Here is a 26,128-nt window from a genome sequence, read left to right as displayed (position 1 = left end):
ATAAACCAGTCTCATGTTACAACAGGTAAGAACAATGGAGGAGGTGCCATGAGATGCCTACTTTTCTCTTTGTCCCCTGACTAGAATTCATCCTTATACGATATAATCTGACAAGTTTTGCAATGCTCATTCATTGGTTAAATGCAAAAGGATCTGGGAGGGCTGGAAGATAGCTTTAGGAGGATCTTAGGTATAACTTAATTCTTCCTGTGATCAGAGCAAAGAAGTCAGAAATAGGACGTGGTAGGACTTGGCTAAACTAGATTGGATGCTCTTTGAGTTCTTGTAAGTTCTCATGTTGTCCCTAAATGAACAGCAAAAGGCATTGCCCTGGAAGATGGAGAAATAGGATTTTGTCTATCCCTGTGAGCAAGATTGGGCAGCCTAACTTCTGGCCTTGTGTTCTATTTCCCATCAGCCTGAGCAATGCTAGTATTTATTGAAATTCTGAAGATTTTTATTTCTCCAAAAGCTAGCCAAGCAAATGAGATGTTTATATTCTTAGATGAGATAATTAAATAATTTGAGAGTAATTATCTAAATCAGATGAAGACTTTGGGTGGAAAACATTGCTATTGCTTTCCAACTTAACACTGTGCTGTAGATACTGAAGAGTCATGTCCTGTAAAATAATTCTTTATCCTTATTGAATCCAGAAGAGTAACAATCACAGGAAGATTTAAAATAGGAAACTTTGTTTTCAAGTTAAATAATAGACTAAATTGCCTTCAACCAACAAAAAAATATTTTTAAAAGACTGATATGATTTTCCCTTCCATTATTATGTATCCTCAAATTATAAAAATTCCATTTAAAGTTCTCTTTTCTTTGAAATAAACAAGAATCAGAGAAGAGAAACTAAAATGTTGGGGCAAATGTGGAGCTATTTTAAGTGAAAAAAATCTGTGTGCATTCAATTCCTGAGTATTACACATATTTCCATAGGTCCTTTTGGAAAGTTCAACACAAAGAAAAAGTATTTAACCTTTAATCAAAATGCTCTCTGTATTTGCTTTTTTTCCTCTTTGATTCTCCTCAATTGTAATGAAATAAGCATAATTTTAAGTGATTTTTTTGACTTGTAAATCAATGATCTTGATGATGTTTTTACTTGTGTATCAAGTTACTTAATGGAGATACCATACCCTTTTTGTGCTGAACTCAAGGCCTAGACATTGTCCCTGAGCTTTTGTCCTCAAGGCTAGCACTTTACCACTTGAGCCACACCACTTTTTCTGGCTATTTTTGGTAGCTAATTGAAGATAAATGTCTCATGGGCTTTTCCTGCCCAAGCTGACTTTGAACGGTGATCCTCAGATCTCAGCCTGTGTAGCTAGGATCATAGATGTGAGCCATGGGTGCCAAGCAAGATACTATGTCCTTTAAGGACATGTTGAGTGTTGAAACAAGTATGGACACTTTGATATTAAGTGACATCTGCCCATTCCAGAAGTTTCTGCCAGATTCAGGAGTTTTTATTAAAGGCTTTCAAAATGATCAAGATGGATTAAACCTGGAATTTAAAGGTCACAGAGGTTTCAGGACAGCAAATTTTCAATAAAGTGTAATCTCTTCTGGAAGACCCATAGGTGGGAAGAAAATATCACTGCTATTTCTCTGTAGACTATTCTTATGGAATTGTAGAAGGGTATTCTGAGGGCAATGCCCTTTAAGATAAGAAATGGTGACATAAAAACCACAGAATGATCTGAGACCCAGACATAATTGTATATAGCTTGAAGAATGTGTTAAACAAGTTTAATTACTACCCAGTACTAAGTAAGAAACCAAAATTACAATCTGGATTTCCTGTTTCAGTTGAAGATCTCATCTCTGAGGCTGCATCTACTCTTAGTGACAGCTTGCAGGCACCTTTAGTAACTCCTTCTTTCAGACAAGGTATGGACTTATTACTTGTGTCATTAAGCCAACTTCCCTGCTTTGTACTCCTTACTGGCTCCATAGACTTCTGAATTTGTGGCTCTGAGTTGGTATTTGAGGAAATCTGACCACTTTTTCTGTGGTCATTGGGAGTCATCATGTTAGCTGATGTCTTTGTTAACTAGGAATACTTGTTTCATGTCACCATCTCAGCTTGAAACCATCTCAGGAAAGTTCTAGAAGGCTCTTAGTGAGATTGATGGTGTTGAGACAGTCTGAAGGTACAGAGAGATAGATGCTTGATAAAACCATGAGAAGGTCCTATTCTTCAAGAGTCTTTCGTGGTTTTTTTTGGCTCATTTTGAAGCCTTAGACAAATTATTTAAGAGGCAAAGTTAATCTTTATTATAAGACTCTTCTCTTTTTGTCTTAAGAATTTATCCCTAGCTAATTAGATGACCTATCTATTAATATGACATCAGTTCAGGCCTTCAAGGGCTTCCTACCACGTTAGAATAAAATTTGTACAATGTTAGAATAAAGTCTGTACACTGAGACCCTACCTGGTCTGGTCTCTGCTCACCTTTGCATTTCTTCTGCTATTAGTCTCTCCATCCCTCACTATGCTCTAGTTATTTCCCAAACAAACGATGCTGGCTCCCATCTGAAGGCCTTTACCTTGAATATTCCCCAAGCCTAGAAAGTTCTTCTTATATGTAAGGATGTGGCTGACTTCCTCATCCCATTTAGATTTTTTGACTACCCTCACAGTCTTTCATACTATCTGCCTTGTTGTGATTTATTTTCATTTTTTATCATTAACTTAATACTTAAGAGAAACTCATTTCTCTGTATAGTCAGTTGCACCACAAATATGGGAATTCCAATTGTTCTATGAATAACAAAGCCCAACCTAGATTATGTAGCAAGTTCTAGGCCAGCATGGGTAATAAAATAGATTTTATTGGCCTGGCGCAGGTGGCTCATATCTGTAATCTTAGCTACTCAGGAGTCTGAGATCTGAGAATTGTGATTTGAAACCAGCTTGGGTATGAAAGTCCACGAGACGGTTATCTCCAATTAATTAGCAAAAAGCCGGGAGTTGAGCTATAGCTCAAGCGGTAGAGCACAAGCCTGTAGAAAAAAAAGAAAAGAAAAATAAGAGTACAAGACCCCGAGTTCAAGCCCCAGTACTGACACACATATGCACATACACATACACATACACATGCACATGCACACACACACACACGCTTTGCCTTCCAAAAATGGTAAATTCATCAAGACAGAAGATAGAGGTTACCAGGAAAGAGAAGAGAAATGTATTAGTATTTTAAAGGTAAGAGATTTTATGTCTAGGATGTTGAAACATTTCTGTAGAAAAATGGTGATGATGGTCACACAACAATTTGACTATACTTAATGTCACTTAATTATACACTTAAAGTGAGAAAAATAATAAGTTTTATGTTATGCCTGTTTTCCCACAAGTAAAAGAATAAAGCTTATCAAAAGTAGCTTAGGTCCCATGTGTGGTACACACATCTGTAATCTAAGCACTCAGGAGGCTGGGACAGGACTATTGTAAATTTGAGGCCAGTCTGAACAACATAACAAAACTCTGTTTAAACAAAATAGCTTGAGCAATATTTCCCTCTTTCTTCTCATCATACAATGATGCAGAACACTTTTCAGATTCCTTAGTGAATAGCCATCTTCTATTCTAACTTTGGACCAGCTGTCAACATTCTGTCATTTATATTTTCAATGGTATGAAATATCTCTGAGAGTTTCTTTAATGTGAAGTTTTCACCAGTGTCTAGTCCATCTTGCTCATCAAAATCACTTTCTTAATCTGTCCCCATAAGTTTGTCATTGCTAAATTCCTCTGGCTGCATGTCAAGAACCTCTCAAAGAGCAGCAGGGTGTCTACATTCCCATGGGCAGCTATTTTTTCCTATAACTTTATCTTCAACTAGAAACCTATAAAGTTACACTCATAGCACAGTAAAAGTTACTGTTATTCTGTATATGTACTACTTGCTGCCATGATGCTTGGATGTGTTCAATTGCATTCTTGGTGTTATATTTCTTTCAAAGACTAGTAAAAGAAATACCATGATCCTCAGTTAGGCATTAATAGCCTATCATAAAGTCCCTCCAATAGGATGTGGGGGGGGGGGCGGGGAGGTGTGCACGCATGCCTGCACGCGCTCTGGTACTAAGGCTTGAACTCAGTGCCTTGCTCTCTTTGCTTGGCTTTTTCCTTCAAGGATGGTGCTCTACAGAATCACATTTCCACTTCTGGATCTTTGTCGGCCAATTGGAGAGAAGAGTCTCACAGACTTTTCTGCCTTACCTGGCTTCAAACTACAATTCTCAGGCCTCAGCATCCTGAGTAGGTAAAATTACAAATGTGAGCCACCAGTGCCCATCCCATCTAGTAGGTTTTAAAGGTTGAAATAACTCTAAGACCTATTGGATGGTTGAAAGAAGTATTGGTGGTTAAAAAGAAACACATTTTCACTGAAGAGAACCAAACTGACGGTAGTGCTTTTATTTTCAGTGTGGGGGATGAATCTAGGGCCTTGTGCATACTACTCAAGCTCTCTACCTCTAACTATATACTAGCTCAACAGAAGTGTTTTGCAAGTTATTTTGGCTGGGCCCTAGTGGCTCACGCCTGTAATCCTAGCAACTCAGAAGGCTGAAATCTGAGGATCGTGGTTCAAAGCCTGTCCAGATGAGAAAATCTATGAGACTCTTATCTCCAATTAACTACCAGAAGATGGAAAGTGCAGCTGTGGCTCAGTGGTAGAGCACTAGCCTCAAGCATAAATGCTCAGGGTCAGCACCCAGGTCCTGAGTTCAAGTCCTATGGCAAAAAAAGTTATTTTGTTAATACTATCTCTTCACCACCTGGAGACAAGAGGTAGCACATCATTTTGTGACTGCAATTCAGATGCACAGTGACCAATCCTGATTGACGTTGAAGGAAATGACAGGATTGCTCACTTACCATAATTTACATGATGATTTGTAGACTAGAGAGCTAGTCATGTTAGTTTCTACTTCTTTAAATTACTATTATTATGTGATGGTGACTGAAATGTGAACTGTGCTACTACAATGATGAAAATTCATGTCTATCAGAATAATGCAAGTGATGCATTTATGTTGGTTATGGTTCACCTAATAGAATGAAAGCTACATGAGATGGAAATTTAGTCTATTTTGTTTTAACCTACATTCCCAATGCCTAGAACAAAGCCCAGCACACAGTAGGGGTTTAATGTATACTTGTAGAAAAGAAAGTAAGGAAAGAAAAAGCAAGAGGGAGGATAGAGGACAGAAGGATATGAGATCAGCTGGTTATAGTGGCTCCAGTTTATAATTCTAGCTACTCAGGAGACTGAGATCTGAGGACTGAGAGACTTTTATCCAAGTAGCCAACAAAAAAGCTGGACGAGGCATGGTGGATGTGGGGGAGCACCAGCTGTGAATAAACTAGTCCAGTGAGACTATGAATCCCTGAGTTCAAGCCCCTGTGCTGGCACACACACTCATGTGTGCATGCTCTCTCTCTCTCTCACACACACACACTCATGTGTGCATGCTCTCTCTCTCTCACACACACACACACTCATGTGTGCATGCTCTCTCTCTCTCTCTCTCTCTCTCTCTCTCTCTCTCACACACACACACACACACACACACACACCCCTACATATACACATACCTCAAGTGTGCCAAACCAGGCTCAGAAAGCAGCCACACATACCCAATCTTTCTGATTTCTGACATGAGCTAAACACAAGGAGTATGCAAAACAACCCAAAGGTATGTAAACAGAAAACAGGATTTTCACTTACAGTTTACTTTACCAAATATGTATTTGAATGCACACAAAAAGAGCGAGAGAGATGTTTGGAGAACAATTTTTTATTAAGACATTTGAAAAATCAACCTTTGTATATTGAGTAGATAAATAGAAATTGGGCAAAAATATTGTTGGAAAATTCTGTGTATTCAGGATTATAAAGATCTAATTCTTCCCAAACATTTTTAGACATTTTAGGCAATGTTAATGAAAATTTTCCATGAACTTCTTTGAATCTGGAAAAAAAAGATCTGGTTAGATCAACTGATGCAAATGATGCCCAGGAAAAGGAAATTACTTTCCCAAAGACATCCATGCCCTTTAAAACTTCAAATTAGTTAAAATTAGTTCATATTTTCCTTACTTGTCCTCTCTCTTTCCCACAATTCCTTTCATATATATATATGTATATAATTTTATTACTGTTAGTTGTACAAAAGGATTTAATTCAACATGTCAGTTTATGAGTACAATGTATCTAAATCAATGTTACTTCTTCCATCATTCTCTCCCAATTCTCCTAACTCCACCCAGTTCCTCAAATTACCTAGTTCCATTTTCACATTTTCACATATGTACATTGAATATTATGTCTGCATTCACCCACACTTCCTCTCACCCTTTGTCTGCCCCCACTCCCTTTGACCTCCCTTGCTCCAACAACACACGTTTCAGCTTCCTGGTATTCATTTGATTGAACTATGAGTTTGGCCAGGCGCTAGTGGTTCACACTTGTAATCCTAGCTACTCAGGAAGCTGAGATCTGGTGATCATGGTTCCAAGCCAGCCCACGCAGAAAAGTTCACAAGACTCTTATGTCCAATAAACCATCCAGAAAAAAACAGAAGTGGCACTGTGGCTCAAGTGGTAGAGTGCTAGCCTTGAGCACAAATAGGCTCATGGACAGAGTCCAAGCTCTGAGTTGAAACCCCATAACCAGCCAAAAAAACAACAGCAAAACAACAACAACAACAACCTATGATTTTGTTAGAGTTACACCATTGCAATCCTCCTCTTTAAACATGTTTATGTAATATGTATATGACCCTTTATGTTTTTATGTATGCTACTAATTTAGATCTAACTCCCACATATGAGAGAAAACATGCATCTTGATCAATGTCACTTCCACTTCTTTCAGATTATGCATTCATGGGGAGTGACAGTGTTGAAGATGCCTTGATCACTTGACCTTTGTGAAAATACTAGAGCATTACCCCAGAAGTCCAACCCTTGTGGGAACAAATATCAAAGCCTTCCCAGACTCCCAAGAGTCAGCCCACAGAAGGCTACTAATTCTTAGTCTATGTCAAATGATTTGCATTTTCTTTCCTACATGTCCTTATGTGGTGTTCCAATTGCATGTACAGGATGTTGGGGTTTTCTCTGAGTAGCTCTCTCGCCTGAAGCTGAGTTTCTAATTTACTCATGGGGCTACAGTGTCTCAGAGCAGATGGGGCAGCCTGGCCAACTCAGAAGGGGGAAAGACTGACTTCAGATGAAAAACTTGTGTTTCTGTGACTAAGGTCTTAGTCAGCTACCTGTTTTAGGATGCACTATTTGTCAGAAAGTAAATCTAGAGGGAAGAGCACTCGTTTAGGCTACAGAATGGTTTTCAGTACATTTTTTACTCATGAAATTCGAAACGAACAGGGTGCCAGTTTAACTTTGTGGTTGGGGTTATGAATGAGAAAGGAAGTTTAAATTACCCTGGGAGGCCAGCCCCTTAGTCAGAGTTTCAGAGCATTCCAGACGCCTGTGTCAATGAAAGCATACTGACTTCAATAAAGTAGCACAAAGGCAAAGAGTGATCTTTTTGGAGTGTCCCTTCTTTCTTCTTACCACTTCCTTCACTACCTGCTTTCTCCTCCCTCCTCCCTCTTCCTTACTCTTCTGTTCTCTTTTTCTCTCCTTTTTACCCATTTATTTCCTTGACTAGTCTCTTATCTCCTCTGTCCCCTCTTCCCTCTCCTTCTCTTTCTCCCTCTTTCCTTCTTTCTTTCCTTTCCCTTTTCTTTCATTTCCTTCATCTCCCTCTTTTCCTTCTTCTGTCTATCCTTTAGTGAAAAAAGATCCTTGCTTTTCTGTATAAGAATAAAATATTTTAAATAATTAATTGGAACTTATCTTCACTGACCAAAAGTTTCTAAAACCAAGCACTACATCAATGATTAATTTTATGTTTTCATTTATTTTCAAATCATTTGGTCTTTGCCCTTCCTTCTCCATCTTCCACCCTCCTTCCTCAACACTAGGGTTCCCATACTTGGTACCTCTCACACAATGATTCAAATTGAGGGGGGAAACCAAACTTAATTCCCTCAAGGGAGAGTTATGGGGAAATGGTCAAAGGTGACAGTATTTTTTGTTGTTGCTACAATCGTTTTGCAGAAGTCTGGGGGAAAAGAATAATTGGCTAGATTTAGTCTTTAGTTTGGTATATTTCCAATATCTGTACTTTTCCTGGTTGGGTTTAGCATAAATATTTGAGAGTCAACAACTAAAAGAATTTGAAAAATGTTATTGACTGAAGATTTTTGTCACAAACACTCCATTTCAACTGGTATCTTTCACTCTTTAAAAGGTGTCTCATTTTAAATAGCACTTTCTTCTTTTGTCTTATTGGGTTTCAATTACGTGCAAAGCCCTGTGGAGACAAAAAGATGGATAGAACATTGTTCCTACCCTTACTACTGTAGACCAGGAAGGGAGAATATGACAAGCTGGCAAAAAGCTAAATATGAACACAAGGATAAACTAATAATTAAAAAACCCACAAAACCAGAAAGGGCCTATGCAGGTTCTGTTTGATTTTCAGGTTTTTATTACAGACAGAATATGACAAAGGTGGTCTATAGAAAGAAGAACACCTTGGGGGTTGTGGTCAGGCCAGGATGAAGACAGAATTCAAAGCAGAGATACATCTGGAAGGGGTTGGAAGGCAAAATTGTAGGAAAAGGTATTTTATTTTAATTCTCAAAATTGTCTTTAGGTAGCTGTACAAACTAGTTTCTATTTAAAATGTCAGTTGGTAAGTACAACACATCTTGGTCAACGTCATAACTTTCATCATTCTATTCCATCTGTCCTAACTCCACCCATTCCCTCAATATGACAAGCTACTTTAGGTGAACAGTATTTGAGCAAATGGGACCATGTACATATGCAGATTGTACAATGCACAGTTACAGGGGTTACCATTCATATCATAATCTCTGGGTCAAACAGTTTATGTGACCACTGCTGGCAACTCTAGGGGAAAAAGCTAAGACATAGACAGAGGAAAACCTCTTCAAACAAGAGTTTCGTTTTCCTGATATAAGTCCTTCGAGGGCAGGGAGTGGTTCTTGTCTCTGATTCTTCAGAGATTTGCATTGATTGGTACATACTGGGTATATGAATGAATGAACTATACCAGACCCTACTCTAGCTGGCTGTATGAGAGTGATGTCACACAATGGGAATGAATCACATTTCATTGATAACTCTGGAGAATTGTGGCTTCAGCAGCAAGTCATCCCAATTACTTCCAGGGCTTTTTGGAGTGTTTAACATGTATTCAAATACTGATCTCTTTCATTCTTCCCTGATGGTAGTGTCACCACCCTCTCTATGAGTATGGTGTACTGTCCCAGTGTCCCCAAAGGGACTATAGTAGTGGCCATAATGGCAGCATGACCCCTGGCTTCAGAGCCTTATTAATTCTATGGGAAAATGAGGAAGACCAAACTCATAGGTATGATGCTTTCACATTTCTTTCAGGTCTGACATAGCTCTCCTTAAAGCATGTCTTCAGTTTCTACCTGTCTCCGCACTGTACAGAAGACAGAAGAAGTCTCTCTACCTAACATCCCCATGGGATATAGAGAATGTATACTAGAGAGTGCAGGTATGTGTGGAAACATGAAATGGTTTAGTTCTGCTGGAACAAAAGGCATATACAAGTTAACAGAGGCAAAGTTAGTCTTAAGGAAAATTGAATTCAACAGAAAATAGATATGTACAAGTTCTGACCCATACACACTAGTGGAAAACCATTTAAAGTCATCTGAAGCCAGCTGCTGGTGGCTCATGCTTGTATGCCTAGCTACTCAGAAGCTAACATCTGGAGGATGGAGGTTTGAGGCCAGCCCAAGAAGAAAAGTTTGCTAGATCCCATCTTTAAAATACCTAGCAGAAAGTATGGCTGGAGGAGGGGGCTCAAGTAGTAGAGCACTAGCCTATCAATCTTAAGGCCATGAATTCAAACTCCAGTATCACTATCATCAACAAAAATGATGCTGGTGTGGCTAAAGAGGCAGAGTGCCAGCCATTAGTGACAAAGCTACGCAAGAGCATAAGGCCGTGAGTTCAAGCCTCAGTACCAGCACCAAAAAATGTTTTTTTACAAAGGAGCTGCCTATCAACCATTTTCTTTGTGAACTTTTCCCAGAAGCCAGCAAGCCTTAGTTTCCAGGATAGGCTTCACTTGCCAAGGATTACTACACTCTTTGCAGATCAACTTACACCAAGTACTTCATAAATATTCTGAAATGGGTGTCAACACTATTTCATGTCATGGTTGTAGTTCCAAGTCTGGAAGTTTCGATAGAGCATTACTATTGTCTATTTGATTTCCACTGTCAATTTCCAGCCATCTAAAAAGGAAACCTTTTAAAGTATGTTATTATAAATCTTGGCTATTTCACTGTGTCTGTCATTCACCCCAGGTAGCACTAGAGTACAAAGTTTCTTGACATCATCTACTTTCCTAAAAGGCACAAACCCCATCAAATCTATCTCAGTTTAAAAGCTCAGCTGACCATGCTGCATGATGTCTGGATCTGGAATAAGGGGAACTAGACACCACATTTGGGGAACTGGAACAGGATTCAGGACAATTGAGTTCATTTTCTCTGCCTACATTTTGTAGCCTGAGAGAAGGGAGCTTTCAGCATCTTTCACACGATATATAACATTATCTATTCCTATAGACCGCCTCCGTGAAGGAGAAAAAAAAAACTTGGCAAGCATTTTGGATTGACTGGCACTAATGAAGTTGTCTACCAATAATACTCAAACATGTAGTCTTCATGAATAAATATATTGTAGCCAATATTTCTGACATTTCAGGAGTCAGAGAAATAAATGCCAGGGGAATTCTACTGTCTTAAGGGGGAGCTTCCTCTGAGGAAGTTCTCCGGAAGTGGCAAAAGTTTTTTTTCTTTCCACTGCTTGAGGGTCAACTCAAATCACCTCTTCCTCAAATAGATTTTAGTTTCATGGGCTCATAAAACGGCAAAGCTAGAATGTGTCTTGGTTTATGAAGCCAGCTAAGGGTGTGAGGATGACTCAGGCTTTCCCAAGTTCCCTTGCCTATTCAGAACCAGGAATATTTAAATCAGAACTGAGCTTAAAATAGCAACTCTTTTTAAAGAGCTCAGCATTGACTCTAGAGACTGTCTCCTAACTATCCTTCTTACTTTCCTGTTCCATTGGTTACTGGTTAGAAAGTCTGTGACAGTCTATGCTTGTGTCTGTTTTTCACCAAAGAATATTACGACCCTGGGGAAAATTCTAGAATCCATAAAGCTGCTGAGACGATCTTAAATCCCTGTGATCACTAAGGCAATGCCATGATAGAATTTTATCTCCTGTTCTGAGATACCTAGAAATTGGCCTGAACGAATACCTTTGCTTGAAAAGTATTTGATGTACAAAACTCTTCTCATGTTTTTCAACTCCTTCCTCTCCTCCTCATCCTTTTCCTTGTTTCCATTTCAGCATAGCCAAATGTTACTCGTTTTTCAATCCTCATTTCAAATATTTTTTCTGTGAGAAGTCTTCCTTGTTTTGTTCCTTAGCCCTGTCCCAGATTGGTGACTCCATCTACAATGTCTCAGCATTTTACTCAGGCTTTTACAATAATATATCAGCATACAGTTCCTTGACTTTTATACTTTAATTGGTAAGCAGCAGTTGTGCATATTTATGGGACAGAGTATGACATTTCAACACATGGATACAATATGTATGATTAGGCCAGAATAATTCGTATATCCATCTCCTCATACATTTTCTTATTTCTTTCTGTTGAGAACATCTTCCCTGTTTCATAATTCATTTTACTCATGGTACTCAGTAACATTTAGTAAGTGGATTAGTGGATGGATGAATGGATGGATAGAATTGATAGATGAATAGAGTAGTAAAGTTTCCATTTATGGGAGTTGGAAGACATTGGAGAGAAAGCATGGTAAAAAAAATGGAAAAAAATGTAAAGTTCATTTTTCATCATAACGTCTTATATATCTCATTGTTGCAATGGGTCCTTCTGCATCCCTATTTAAACTTTTCCCTTCCCCTCCACAAATTATACCAACATCGGGGGCAGGAGATAGGAAGGGATGGTAAAGGGAAACAGAGGAGGTGGCAACAATGCTTGATAAGAAATGTACTCATTACCTTGCTCATGTAATTGAAACCCCTCTGTATGGTATTTTCACAATAAAAATAAAAAATAAAAATAAAATTCTCTGAAAAAAAGATGAAAGAAATAAATCATGTCTCCTCAATCATTTGCTTCTAATCTTTTAGTTAATTCACTTGTTTTTCTTCAAACAGACATAATGATTACTGGCCTTCTTAATATTCTCATGCCCCTATATTAAAAGAAGCTGAAGTATTAAATTTGCCTTCCAAATCTACTTACTGAACTTAAGAGAAAATGTTTTCCTACAGTTTATTTGCACAGATTTTATTGGTCCTTAAAATGTTATAACAAACAAAAGTACTATAAGCAACCTCTTCATTAGCCAAGATGGAGTAATATTTACCCATCCATCTTTAAAAAATAAACTGAAGAATAGACAAAATACATGGAACAATGGGATTTTCAAGGCATTGGCTATCAGGCAATGATCCTTGTGAAACAGAAAATAAAGGAGATAAGCTTTACAATCATTTCAACTTCCTGTCTGGAGAGTGTCCATATCATAATGCAGGGAAAGAAGATCCAGAGACCCTAAAGACTGCTTGTGTTGAAGAAACAGAGCTAAGAACCTGGGGAAACCAAAGCAGCTTGAGTTCATAGTGTAAAAAGAGAAAAATTCAGGATTGCTTCAGAGTATCACCCTTGAGTCTTAGTAGCACATGCATCAAAAGCTGGGGAAAGAGCCCCTTTCCAGGTTCACAGGTATTAGTGTCCAGTACTCACAGAGCCATAAATGATGCCTGTCCCTACAAGCTTGAGGAAGGTTAGAAAAGGGATGGCAGCAAAGAAGAGATTATAAAAGGGAAGAATGTAAGACATGGTAGCACAAACCTATAATTCCAGCACTTGAGAGGAAAAGGCAAGACTAGCCTGGGCTATAGAGGTAGCCTCAAAAAATGAGTAAATGAATGAACAAATAAATACATACTTAAATAAAAGGGACTAGGAAGAACATTTTGGAGATAATGTTTATTTTCTTGATTGTGGAGGTGCTTTCATGGCTGTGTGTACAGTAAGTGAAAATTTACCAAATTGTACATTCTACACATGTTTTCTATTAGTTATACCTCAGTAGAGCTATTAAAAGTACAGTGATTAAATGGTAATGACACAGATTATTGTGGATGATTATTTTCTCTTTTGCATTGAATGAATGATCTATGATAAATAGTTTTCATAGATGGGCATTCACTCATTCATTGATTGTCCAAGTATTTTATCCACATGTAAATAGCTACAATTTAAAAAACAATCAAGCTGCTAGCCCTAAAAGAAAAATTAAACTTGCTTAGCAAAATAAAACATGGAATGTTCCTTAGTCCATTGCAGTTGCCACAGCAAAATAGCATAAATGGAGTGGTTTATTTATTTCTCATAGTTTTACAGACTAGAAGCTCCAAGATCTAGGGACTGGTAAATCTGGTGTCTATTAAGAATTCCTTTCCTCACAAATGGTCCCTTCTTGCTGTATCTCACATGGGGACAGGGATTACAGAGCTCTCTAGAGCCTCTATGATAAAGTTTGTAATCCTAATAATGATCTAATTTTCTCCCAAAGGTTGAAATTTTAACATAGGAATGTTGGGGAGACATAAGTATTCAGTCAGTCCCGTGAAGGCAATGAGACTAAAATAATTCAGAAGGAAAATAGAAGGTAGGCTGTTTCTGTCCCAGAAAGAGCCTTGGTGGGTGTGGAAGGGCACTACCCCTCCACAAGCTCATCTTGGAAAATATCTAAAATCCGACTAAAGATGGCTCATCTCTAAAAAGAAAGTCTCAGTACTTTTTATTTTTACAGATTTGTTGTCTCTTTTATGTGAAATAGCCCAATTTTATAGACAAGCAGATTGAGAAGTTTGGCTAATTCTCCAAATCACAAGTAGAGCTAAGAAAAGGGAGAAGTCAAAACTGCATAAATATCCATTGTAATTGGGTGGGTGAGGAACTTGAACCCATCTGAAAATGCCTTGCCTTGGAATGAGCAGGTGGTACTCACCAGAGTAGGGGGATGGGTGATAAATGCATGGTAGGAGACAGAGACTGCATCTGGATCAGCATTGAGTATACTGAGATATATTTTTCAGCTGGTGTGGGGTCATGAGGCAGCACTGGAATCAATCACACAGGATAAAATAAAGCTGGAATGCTTACAATTTTCCTAACTTCATTCACATGGTCTACCATTACTTCAAGCTAGGGGAGGGGAGAAGAGGGATGCGAGGTTGGGCACTGGCACACATCTTTTTTGTGTGTATACTGGCACTGAGGCTTAAACTCAGGGTCTGGACACTGTCCATTAGCTATTTCACTAAATGATGGCTTTTGGGGGGCTAATTGGAGATAAGAGTCTCACAGACTTTACTGTTGGGGCTGCATTTGATCCACCATACTCAGACTCAGTATCCTGAGTAGCTAAGATTATAGACATGAGCCACTGGTGTGTAGTTGGCATGCAAACCTTTCTTCTTCCATTGTTTTTATATACTATTTTTTAGATTTCACAGTATTGATGTTCCTATGTGTTTTTCACAAAACCAATTATGCAAGTTTGGATTCTGATTCTTATTGTTCCTTTATCAAGTATTAATAATTTGGCCTTATTTGGGTTGCTCATAGAAGCCATAGCACCGGCATGGAAGCTGAAGAAACATGGACTTTGCCCATTCACTATGGTTTCATTTGCTTTTATTGTTTGTTTGATTATTTAAATTTTAAGTTTATTTATTGCTTTAATATTTATTGTTATTATTTATTGCTTATTCAAACAAGTAATTGGGCTTGAACTCGGGGCTTCATTCTATACCTTGGATTTTTCACTCAAGGCTGAAACTCTACCACTTGCACCATACTTCCATTTCTAGCTTTTTGATGGTCAATAGGAGATAAGACTCATGGGCTTTCCTGCTCAGGCTGGCATTGAATTGTGATCCTCTGATCTCAGCCCCCTGATAGCTAGAATTACAGACTTGAGCACCAGCATCTGGCCATTTTCTGTTCTTGATTAATAGAATGGTAATCCGAAATACTTCTCTATTGTGGACCAACATACAGAGAAGGCTGATCAAATTTTGGGGGTGATACATTTCAATCATTTATTTATTGGGCTCTGCTTGGCACTGTTAGAAATATACAAGTAGGTAAGTCCCAGGCCTTGCTTTGAAGAAGCCTGTTAGAGAAGAAATGACTAGCAGATAAATGGTCAGAACATATAGCATATTTAAGACATTAGATTAAACCATCAGGTTTAAACTAGGGAAGAATTCTGAGTTTTCTCTAAGTCTTGAAGGCCATAGTCAAATTACTTTAAACTAACTCTGGGGCCACCATGACAGCCAAAGTCACAGACAGCTTCAAGCCATGTAGATTGGAGAACAAACGGCAGGCTGGACTGCTGGAATCCTCCTACCCATAGGAAGTTGTGAGAAATTATTAAAAATGTCCTTCCATGAGTAATGCTGCCTCGTGGCCATACCTACTTCTTTGTAATGTGGCCCAGCTGCTCCTTCCATCAAGAGATAGTTTCTTTCCCCTCCTCTTGAATATTGGCTGATTTATAACATGTTTCTATTTATGGAATAACTATATTAAACTTACATCTCACGAACAGAGTTTATTCAAGACAAAAGGCCTGAATTCAGGTCTTTAGATTCTAGAATAAAACATTTGCTGGAAGGCTGGTTCAGTGGTAGATTGCTTACCTAGCCTGTGGGAGGTCCTAGATTCCATCCTCAGTCCTGACAAAAAAAATGCTCAGCCCTTCCATCTCTGTAAGGTGTTACTTCCTCTGTTTCTGTCAAACATTTGTGCTCTCTCATATCTACATGGGGCCTTATGAAGAGTCTCATTTCTGGAAGCATGTGGAAATGATATTTCACTTTTGGATTAAGGTAGTTAAGAGATGATGGGCCTTCTCTGTGTTCTTGCCACCCACCCCTTGCCTGTGAGTAGATCGCTCAAGGTGATTAGGAAGCAGTGCAAAGACAGTCGAGTGCCACAATGAAGAGTTTAATTTCTGATTTGTTGAGTTCTATTTCTGATTTGTTGAGTTCTATTGCAATGTAATAGGAGCAATAAATAAGAATGCAATATGTCAATGTAATGTGCCTCACCAAGGCACTGAGATGGTTTGTAACAGAAACTCAGATAAAGACTTATAGGCAAGTAAATGTTTAGCACCTGGATCTCCACATGAAACAAAACAAAGAACCCTAAATTCCTGATTTATAGTTTGCTGATTTCTGTTGTATAAATATTTCCACACCATGGCTGGTTTCAAATACCAAAGTGATGTCTGTGACTGAAGTTGGAATTGGGAAGAGATGTTAACTGTTGGCTTTTGTGAACCTGTACAAACCAGCCCCAGCACACCACTGCATATAACTTATCCTGATTAACTTACTCTGCCATCTTTACCACTGACTGGAGTTGGTAAGACTCCAATTGGTCCATCATAAGGAGCCCCAGATTGGATAAAGCCCAAGTCATCTCATTGCTCTGCTTACACTTGCTGACTACACTGGATTGTGACTGAAGTGTTCAGTTACTGAGATTTGAGGATTGGTAAAGGAAATTTAATATCTCCTTAGCACCTGGCACTATGCCTTGCACATAGCAAGCATGACTAAATGTATGCAGAATTGAATTCTTGAAGCTAGTTCTTTACAAAATTTGGGAAGCATTTGAGCCTCATAACCTTTTTTTTGGTGTTACTCTTAGGACTGTAGACTAAATATGTTCAGAGTCCAAAATATTCTAAAATATCCTTTTCTGAAACTTGAATATATACAGTTATTCTTCAGTTTAGGAAGGGGAGAAAATCGTCTCTAAACTCCCAGTCAATGCTAGAACCTGTGGATGCTCACTTCTCATATGAATTCATGTCATATATGCATATAACCTACACATCCTACTCTATCCTTCAAACCATTTCTGTTATTTCTAATACCCAATACAAGGAAAATCCTATGTAAATAATTTCTATACTGTATTACTTAGGGGATGACAAGAAGAAGGATTGTGCATGTTCAGATGCTGTTTTTCTGAATGTTTTAAACATATAATCCCTTAAATCTACAGATGCTGAACTCATGGGCAGAGAGGGCTGACTACATGTACGTTTTTCCTTTTATTCTCATTTCTTCTGTGCTAACAAATAGTTCAAAATGAGATATAAATCAATATCAGTTGGATACATTCATGCTGTGGTTTCTACTCTTTAAAGTTGGTTTGCCCAAAAAAGGCATGTATCTTGGTTTAATATCTGCATATCAGTGCCCACCCCTGTAAAGTGAGGCTGAAGATCTCTATCCACTGCCATCTCTGAACCTGTAAGAGTTGGAGAACAAAGAATTTCTTGGAAAGGAATTTATATTATGGGCTTCAGGCTTCATTTTATAATTTTTCTTTTTTAGTATCTTCCCAGCTATTAGATTGTTTTGAAAATGAGTTCTTAAAATAAATAGAAAAACCAACAAACCTGGATCCTTGGGATATTGGAAAGGAGCCCACAAACTTTAAACATATCCTAACCTGCACAATTCAGAACAGAGGACAAGCTGATAGTCAAATTCCTGTCGAAGGATTTTTTTAACCCATAAATCTTCCAGCAAAATGGCATGGAGATTTGAATTTAAAAACAAAAACATTTTGCCCTTTCGTTAAATCTTTTTCATAATGCAATATACAACTTTGGAAGTAGACCCTGTCAGCTGAGATGTGTACATGACTGGTTAAAATTGCCTTCAGTTCTGTGTTTAGTCTTGTAAGTAATTAGAATGTGAATAGTGATGCCTCACAGGCTGTGTGTGGATTCAGTTATTGAAAATTGGGGGAAGAGCTCAAGCTCTTTAATCAGAGGCCATGTGATTAAAGAGGCCACATAACAGACATAGGAAATGACGTCTTCCTACAAAGCAGTAGAAAATGCACCTTAAAAATTTGTGTTTGGGTTTGTTCTCCTTTAAAAGTCTGAAGAACATCCAGGCCACTGGTGGCTCAAGCCTATAATTCTAGCTACTCAGGAGGCAGTTCAAAGCTACACAAGGCAGGGAAGTCTATGAAGACTCTTATCTCCAATAAAGTAGCAAAAAAAAGCTAGAAATGGATCTGTGGTAGAGCATTAGCCTTAAGCACAAAAGCTAAGGGACAACACCCAGGCCCTGAGTTCAATACTCAGGACTTATTGGCACAAAAAAAGTCTGAAAAACATGGCCTTGAAGTTATTTCCTAATATTTCTGAATCAGACTTCTAAAATGTATTATGCTGTTTGTTAAATAGACAATGGGAAGAACTCAGTAACAGTCGTCTTTCAGGAAAGAATAATGTAGAAATGGGCTTTTCTTATAGCACAGAATTAGACAAAATTCCTTGCATCTGATATTTGAGTACATGTGAATACATTTGAGTATATTCAGTTCAATTGGTCCAAAAGACTAAATATCTTAAGAACTCATGGTATTAATAATTATTGAACTTTTACTCAACTATTAATCATGCAGGAGATAAAACTCACTAATCATCAAAAACTTTCTAATCATGAGTCTTTTTGAATTCATGTTTACTGTTTTGGATGCTTGCTAGAAAAATATTCTCTGCAAATAGATTTTCAAGCAGTTGTTACAGTCCTTATAGCAAGCATCCTTCTAAAGACCACATGAAGGTCCTTAGCATCTTGTCACATTTTGGGGGAAGGGGGGTCCAGTCATGAATTCTGGGCCTGGGCGCTGTCCCTCAGCTTTTCAGCTCAAGGCTAGTGCTCATCCACTCGAGCCACAGAGCCACTTCCGGCTTTTTTCTTTTTGCTTATGTGGTGCTGAGGAATCGAACCGAGGGCCTCATGCATGCAAGGCAAGCAAGTGCTCTACCACTGAGCCACCTTCCCAGCCCCCCTTGTCACATTTTTTGAAGTTTCTGTAACTAAATGAATCCATACTTATACACAGTCCTATTGTGCTAGCATTACATAAAATCAAAATATATTCCTTAAAGGAAAACCATTTGGTAGTACATCAAATCAGAGGACAAACTTTAAACTTGCACAGTTCTGTATGGCTTATTATGGGTCCATCATTGCATGGGATTAATAGAGTGTGATGTCACTAATAATAAGTGACTTCTATAACAGGACTCATTTGAACACCAATATAGTTCTATTTCATCTACACAAAAGTCATACATTTGGGAGATTGTATGAAATTTTAATGTTAGATGATCTTTTGACCAGGCATAAGATTAGAGCTACCCTAGTAAAAAGAAGTATTTTATAAAAGAATACAGGCAGACTAACAGGGAAACAGGCTTCTCAAAACATCAGGAAAATGGACAAAGAAAATGCCCAAGGACACTTGGGTACATACTCAGTTCTATCTTTTACATGGGCATTAAATGCTCAGGAATTACTTGTCCATTTACTGTCTGATGCTGTATCTGATGTTCCAGGATATCTCTAAATATTTCCTTGTAAGGACACTATTTGTCTTAATGCTTTCTCATTGGAACTATGGCATACTTTCAAATGAATTTCTCAAGGGGTGACATTGACCAAGATGCATTGTATTCATAAATTGATCTGTTGAATTAAAACCCCTTTGCACAACTGCTTAAAGATAATAAAATTTTTAAATACATTTCAAGTTAAAAAAATAAAAATGAAGCCCAATTTTACATGTTCAATATTTTGTCAGCTTTCTAGATATGCTGGGGCAAAGATGCTTGGGAAAGAAATGTTTGGGAAAAGATATTCTTGTTTTTGAGTATTCTATGTTTTTACTTAGGTAAAAATTCAACCTATTCACTCTGTGTGTGCATGTGTGTGTATGTGTGTATGAGTGTACATACAGGTACAAACATTTACACACGTATGATTTCTCCCTACAATGTCACTGCAGTTGGCAATTATCCTTCAGAGCATTATGGCAGCATTATTAATTACACTGAATATGTGAGCATCTGGTTAAATTGAGGGACGACAAGGACAGTGGGCAATGGGAGGAAAAAGTTCATCAGAAAACACATGAATAGCACAATGAATATATGCTAAAGGGGAGGCTTTGTTCTGGATAATCATGACCCACTGAACATTTATATTTGCCATAGAGCCACAAGAACAAAGAGAAGACAAGAGTAATAAATTTATGGAAGCTGGAAAGCAGATGGAAAGATGATAACTGGTGTAAAAGGCTCAACTCATTTCAATTCTAAGCCAGCACTGAGAAATCAAAGAAACAACCAGTTTGCATCTGAAAATTTCCTTAAGGATTAAGAATTAAATTAGTAGCAACTAAAAAATAGTGATGAATGTAAGACTGAAAAGAGGCAGTTTCCATGAATAGAGACAGGATGAGTGAGAACATGCAGACATTATATTCAATATACATTATGTAAAAATTGGACTACATAACTTGATGGTAAGGCTAGGAGGTGGAAATGGGGAGAATGATGGAGTAGTGACATTGATCAAGAAAGATTGTACTCATAATCTGACTTATGGGCTAGTAACCTCTTTGGACAAGTACATAATAATAATTTCTAAAAGAGGTGGCTTTATTAAAAAAAAATCTTTAAATACGAAAGTAAGTTCCAAAATACCTCCTCCATTCCAAACAACAAAGAGATAGATCATAGCAGAGGACTGAAGTTTATTTATTGTAGTAAACAAGGACAATAAGTCTCTGAACTAGGTGGGAGAACATCATGTACAGATGATAGCAGAGATACATAATGAACATAAAAAGTTGAGGGAAAGCTTATGTATTAATTGTTGTATAGTGGGCTTTCTTCCCTACTATTTTGCTTCTCAAATGCTCCCAAGAGAAAATAAAGTTCTACTCTTGGGAATCCTATCCATTCACAGGGGACAAAGGATAGTAGCGTTAGAGATTTCCTAATGAAATAATCCAACAAATAACTTTCTTGTGCCTCATAGAGTTCAAAATACCTACTTCTATATAGAAAACATACAATGTTTCAGGTTAGTCAAGATTATGAGAACTAAAAAATAACACAACAACCAAAAAAAGCAGAAAATAGACTTTGCAAGAGAAAAGAAAATTGTAAAGAAAAAAGCGGGGGGGAAGGGGCGTTATTTATACACAGAGAATAAGATACCATATCTGAGAAATAAGAACAATAGTGTATGAATGTACAGCTACTTAAATAATTTTTTAGAAATTGTGTGAGAAAAGAATATTTAACACTCAGAGTTAAAAGAGATGTTGGAAATGAAATTTAAGAATATAATGGGAGTTGAGAAAATAGCATACAAAATGGAACAAAAAATACTGGGGGGTAAAAATAGGAGAAAAACAAAAAAGAGGACTTAAAAAGACCCAAATCTGAATAACCTGTGCTAATTATGGAGATGGAAATTGAAGTGTTTAAAGTGATTTGCTGACATATTATTATGAGTTCTTAAGTTTTATAAATTATTCCATTTTATAATAAATGTGTTCTTTTTTTCTTCCTTATAATTTGGTTTCTTTAAATTCAAATAGTTTAAAAGGCAAATAAGCTTGTAAGATCTATGAAAAGGCTATTTATTCCCCTCTCTTGTTCCTGTGTTCTCCAAACACAAACTAGGACAAAGCATAACGAACAATATTATCAATAAAATAAATACAGAATCTCCCTCAAATGGAAAAACTTAAATCTCTAGTTTGAAAAGACTCCTCTGAAAGGATGAAAATAGATTCATCTTGAGACAGAATTGCATTTATTCTTATGTTTCTTTATTTTTTATTATTTTTTGTAGTGGTACAAGAGATACAATTTTAAATTACTTGGGACCAAAAAAGGAGTTTTTTTTTTTAAGAGAAAGAGATTGTTAAAAATCCATAAAGAACAAATTCCTTTTACATAAAGGATAAGGGACCCAGACAGTATTTTATTTCCCCTCCAGTAATATTTCCAAAACAATGGAATCATGCCATCAAACTTGAAGGAAAATATTTTCCAATTTACCGAGATCTACAACCTAGAGAAACTACAAATCAAGTATGAAGGGGAAAAATAAAGATACATAGAATCTAAAAACATTGGCCTCATATGTTGTCTTTCTTGGGAAATGAATAGGGAGTATGCTTACCAATAGAGATAATAAACTAAGAACAAGGAAGACATAATTCAGTAGCACAGTCAAGCCAAGAAGAAGAGAAAAGTTAGGCATGTAAGTATATGCCTTTGATCTTAGCTCTCAAGCAGGTGAAGCAGAAGGACTGTAAATTTGAGGGCAGGTTGAGCTACATAATGAGATCCCATGTGAAAAAATATGTACAAAAGGAGGGAGGAAAAGGGTGGAAGGTAGAGAGAGAGGGAAAAAAAACCCTAATATGGGAATGAATGTAATTAACAGGTCTGTGGAACAAACAGACCAAAAATCGAAATTTTGAGACAAATTTCTTTGAAAAATAAAAGATGAAAGTGATACATTATCCAATGTATTCAAGCCCACTGAGAGGAGGAATGGAAAAAAATTGGATGTAAACTATTTTTGTTTTCCAGTATTGGGATTTGAACTCAGGGCCTGGATACTGTCCCTGAACCTTTTTGCTCAAGGCTAGTGCTTTCATCACTTGAGCCACAGCTCCACTTCTGGCTTTTATTGTCTTTTGTAGTTAAAGAAAAGAGTTTCACAGGTTTTCCTGCCAAGATTAGCTTCCAGTTGCAATCCTTAGATCTCAGCCTTCTGAGTAGGTAAGATTACAGGCATGAGCCACCATCACCTAGCAAATAATTTTTTAAGTATATAAAAATACTAAGTGACAAAAAGATACATAAGAGTTAATCTGGACAGAATGGCCCACATCCTCAAGTCAGTCAATGACAAATGCTGGAGGGGATGAGAAGAGGAACCCTATAACACTGCTGGTGGGAATGTACACTTATACAACCACTTTGGAAAGCAGTCTGGAGGCTCCTCAGAAACCTAAAGATTGACCTCCCTTATGACCCAGTCATACCACTTCTAGGCATCTACCCTGAACAACAGGAACCAGGATACAAAGACACATGTACCTCCATGTTTATTGCAGCACTGTTCACAATAACCAGGATATGGAAACAACCCAGATGTCCCACCACTGATGAATGGATCCAAAAATTGTGGTATCTATACACAATGTAATATTATGCAGCCATTAGAAATGATAAAATAATGGCATTTGCAGAGAAATAGATGGACCTAGAAGAAATCATGTTGAGCGAGGTAAGCCAAGAGCAAAGAGACAAAGGGCACATGGTCTTCCTGATAAGTGGATGTTAACCTGATAAGTGGATGTTAAATCCAAAAGGTAAGGTGATACGACAAAATTAACAAGACTAAAGAAACAAAGGCCTTCCACTCATCTAGTCGAATCACTTCTAAATAACCCCATGCTGCTGATCACATGTATGGTATATATGTGTACACTGGAGGGAAACCAGGAGGACGACACAGAACTAGAGGGAATCAGGGAAAAACATACAACAGCGGGACCCATCAGCTGCACTGGACATTGATCAAAATGAACTAAGCAACTCAATGGCAGCGATGGGAGGGAGGGAACAAGTGGGAAAGAGGAAACAATTGATGCTATGCAAAACAAAAGAAATGTTCATATCACCCAATGTGGAAGAAATAACTATATCACAAAGCTCATAGAACTCATAAATGTTATAGACCATGATAGACAATTTGCTCCATGAAAGTTAGAATGTGTTTGTGACTTTAACTAAGCTTCACTATCCCACAATACTGTGAAATTTGGGAAATTATGTAACCACTTAATCACAATAAAAAAAATTTTGAAAAAATGAACTGTAGAACTTGTGGGTGGGGAAAGGAAGGAAAAACTGGGACAGAGAAAGGGGAGGGGTGACATGGTCCAAAAGGAAATGTACTCTTTATGACTTATGTAACTGTAACCCCTCTGCAATCACTTTTACAACAACATAAAAATTAATATAAAAAAAGAATTAATCTGGAGGAAAGAAAAGGGCAGTAAACCAAAAAATGGTACCAAGGAAAGAGGAAGGTGCCCCAAAATATTTGTAGATTGTATGTAATCTTAATGAAAATCCCATGTTTTGGTTTGTAGAAATGAAAAAAATAAAGCTAGTTCTAAAATTTACATGAAAATCTAAAGGATTGAAAGTAACCAAACAGAGAGCACCTCTCCCCACCCCAGCTGCCTTTATCAAGGACCTCTCCCAAAGCCTAGGGGCACAGTCAAAGTGCTACATCTCATATCCAGCACATGCACAGTGAAGCAAATTCCAAAATTTCATGAGAAATACTGTGGCTGGTTCCCACGCAAAAATAAGGACATTATTTCCTTCTTTCACTGCTGCCAAGATGGTAGAAATGACTGGAATTCAGTACAAAATGAATATACTAGTATTACTAGTCCCTCAGTAAGGCTTTTAGAGAAAAAAAAAATAAAAAAGAGTGCCATCAAAAGCTGACCTGGAACAAGAATGTCAAGGATTCCAAATGCTACTGTGATGATGCAGGTACAGAGACAGTTGTCATGGTAGGAAATGACAAGGACATTCTGTTTTCTAGACCAACAGACCTTATTTAGGCTACTCCTCTTAGATCTTGGTACATCACCCCATGTCCTTACATTGAGTGAAAGATCACTCGATTTCTCGATTTAGAAAGAGCTCCTAATTCCTGAAAATGAAGAAATCCATGTAGTCGACAAGCTGAAAGAGACAGGACTCTGGGTGAGAATGTTGTTCATCAAAATGGATAGTTAAGTCATCGATCATCCTATCCTACCACCATTACCACAGCAAACTCCGGACTCGTTTCTCCAGATGTTCCCGGAAGACAGAGCTAACCTTTCCTCTCTTCATGGCATTTTATCACTTATCCAGGCTTCTACTCACAGAGCTTACCGCCATATTGTAGCCGTGCTAGATGAAAATCGCAGACCAGTGCTGGATGGCAGGTTTCCGATTGCCACTATCAGTCCTCCACATAATCTGAGGCATGCCATTTCAAATGCAGACACAACACTCGAAGGGATTTTGGAGGACATAACTGCTGTAGATGCGGCTTCAATAAGACGACAGATAATCAAACTGAATAGACGTTTGCAACTTCTAGAAGAGGATTACAAGGAACGTGCCAAAAGAGGAAGGGTCATGCATTCAATTACTGTAGCATTCTGGTTGCTTAACTGTTGGTTCTTGTTGCGTCGCTAGAGATAATCTCAGCTATCCAAATAATGTTTCAACAGCTAGAAATACAGAATTTGCAAGCTTGTTCTGTTTCAATCTTTTTTTGTATGCCAATTATGCATTTGTTCTGGAAAGAATGGGGGGAGGGTCAGAAAAAGTATATCCTATCACACAACTGTGCTCACTTTGAATCAGTTTTGGAGGAATACCTACTTAAAATTCTCCTTTTTCATGTTTTGTGAATAGGCTCTAGTCCATTGTGATTTGGTTTGGTTTCAGAGACAAGGTCACACTATGAAACATAGGCTGTCCTGGAACTGGGTATTCTCCTGCCTCAGTGTAGAAATTACAGGTATGCACTGCTCATGTTTTATTTTATTTTATTTAATTGTAAAGGTGATATACAGAGGGTTAACAGTTACATGAGTACATTTCTTTTTAAACAGTGTTATTCCTCCCTTATTTATTCCTTTAGTTTTTTTAAAAAAAAATTAATGTTTTTTTTTCTTGTAAAAATAGTGTACAGAGGGGTTCCAGTTACATGAGTAAGGTAATGAGTACATCTCCTGTTGTTGTTACCTCCCCCTTTGTTTTGCCCTTACCATCCCTTCCCTCCCCACATCCCCAACTCCTCTCTCCACCCCCAGTTGTAAAGTTCGTTTTTTACATAGTGTCTTGTACATCTCATTGTTACAATGGGTCATCCTGTCTCATTGTTTCAGCATTTTGTTAT

The 26,128-nt window shown here is 37.7% G+C and overlaps 1 pseudogene; it reads left to right on the top strand.

Moving 5' to 3' along the window:
- The first annotated feature begins 1,354 nt into the window (after positions 1–1,354).
- LOC122111746 lies at positions 1,355–25,419 on the top strand (annotated as a pseudogene).
- The last annotated feature ends 709 nt before the right edge of the window (positions 25,420–26,128 follow it).

The sequence above is a fragment of the Dipodomys spectabilis genome, unplaced genomic scaffold (assembly GCF_019054845.1).
Source record: "Dipodomys spectabilis isolate Male_0828 unplaced genomic scaffold, ASM1905484v1 ptg000087l, whole genome shotgun sequence".
In the NCBI taxonomy this organism is placed as follows: Eukaryota; Metazoa; Chordata; class Mammalia; order Rodentia; family Heteromyidae; genus Dipodomys; species Dipodomys spectabilis.
Note: the sequence above shows the minus strand (reverse complement) of the source record. Positions and strands in the feature narration are given on the sequence as shown.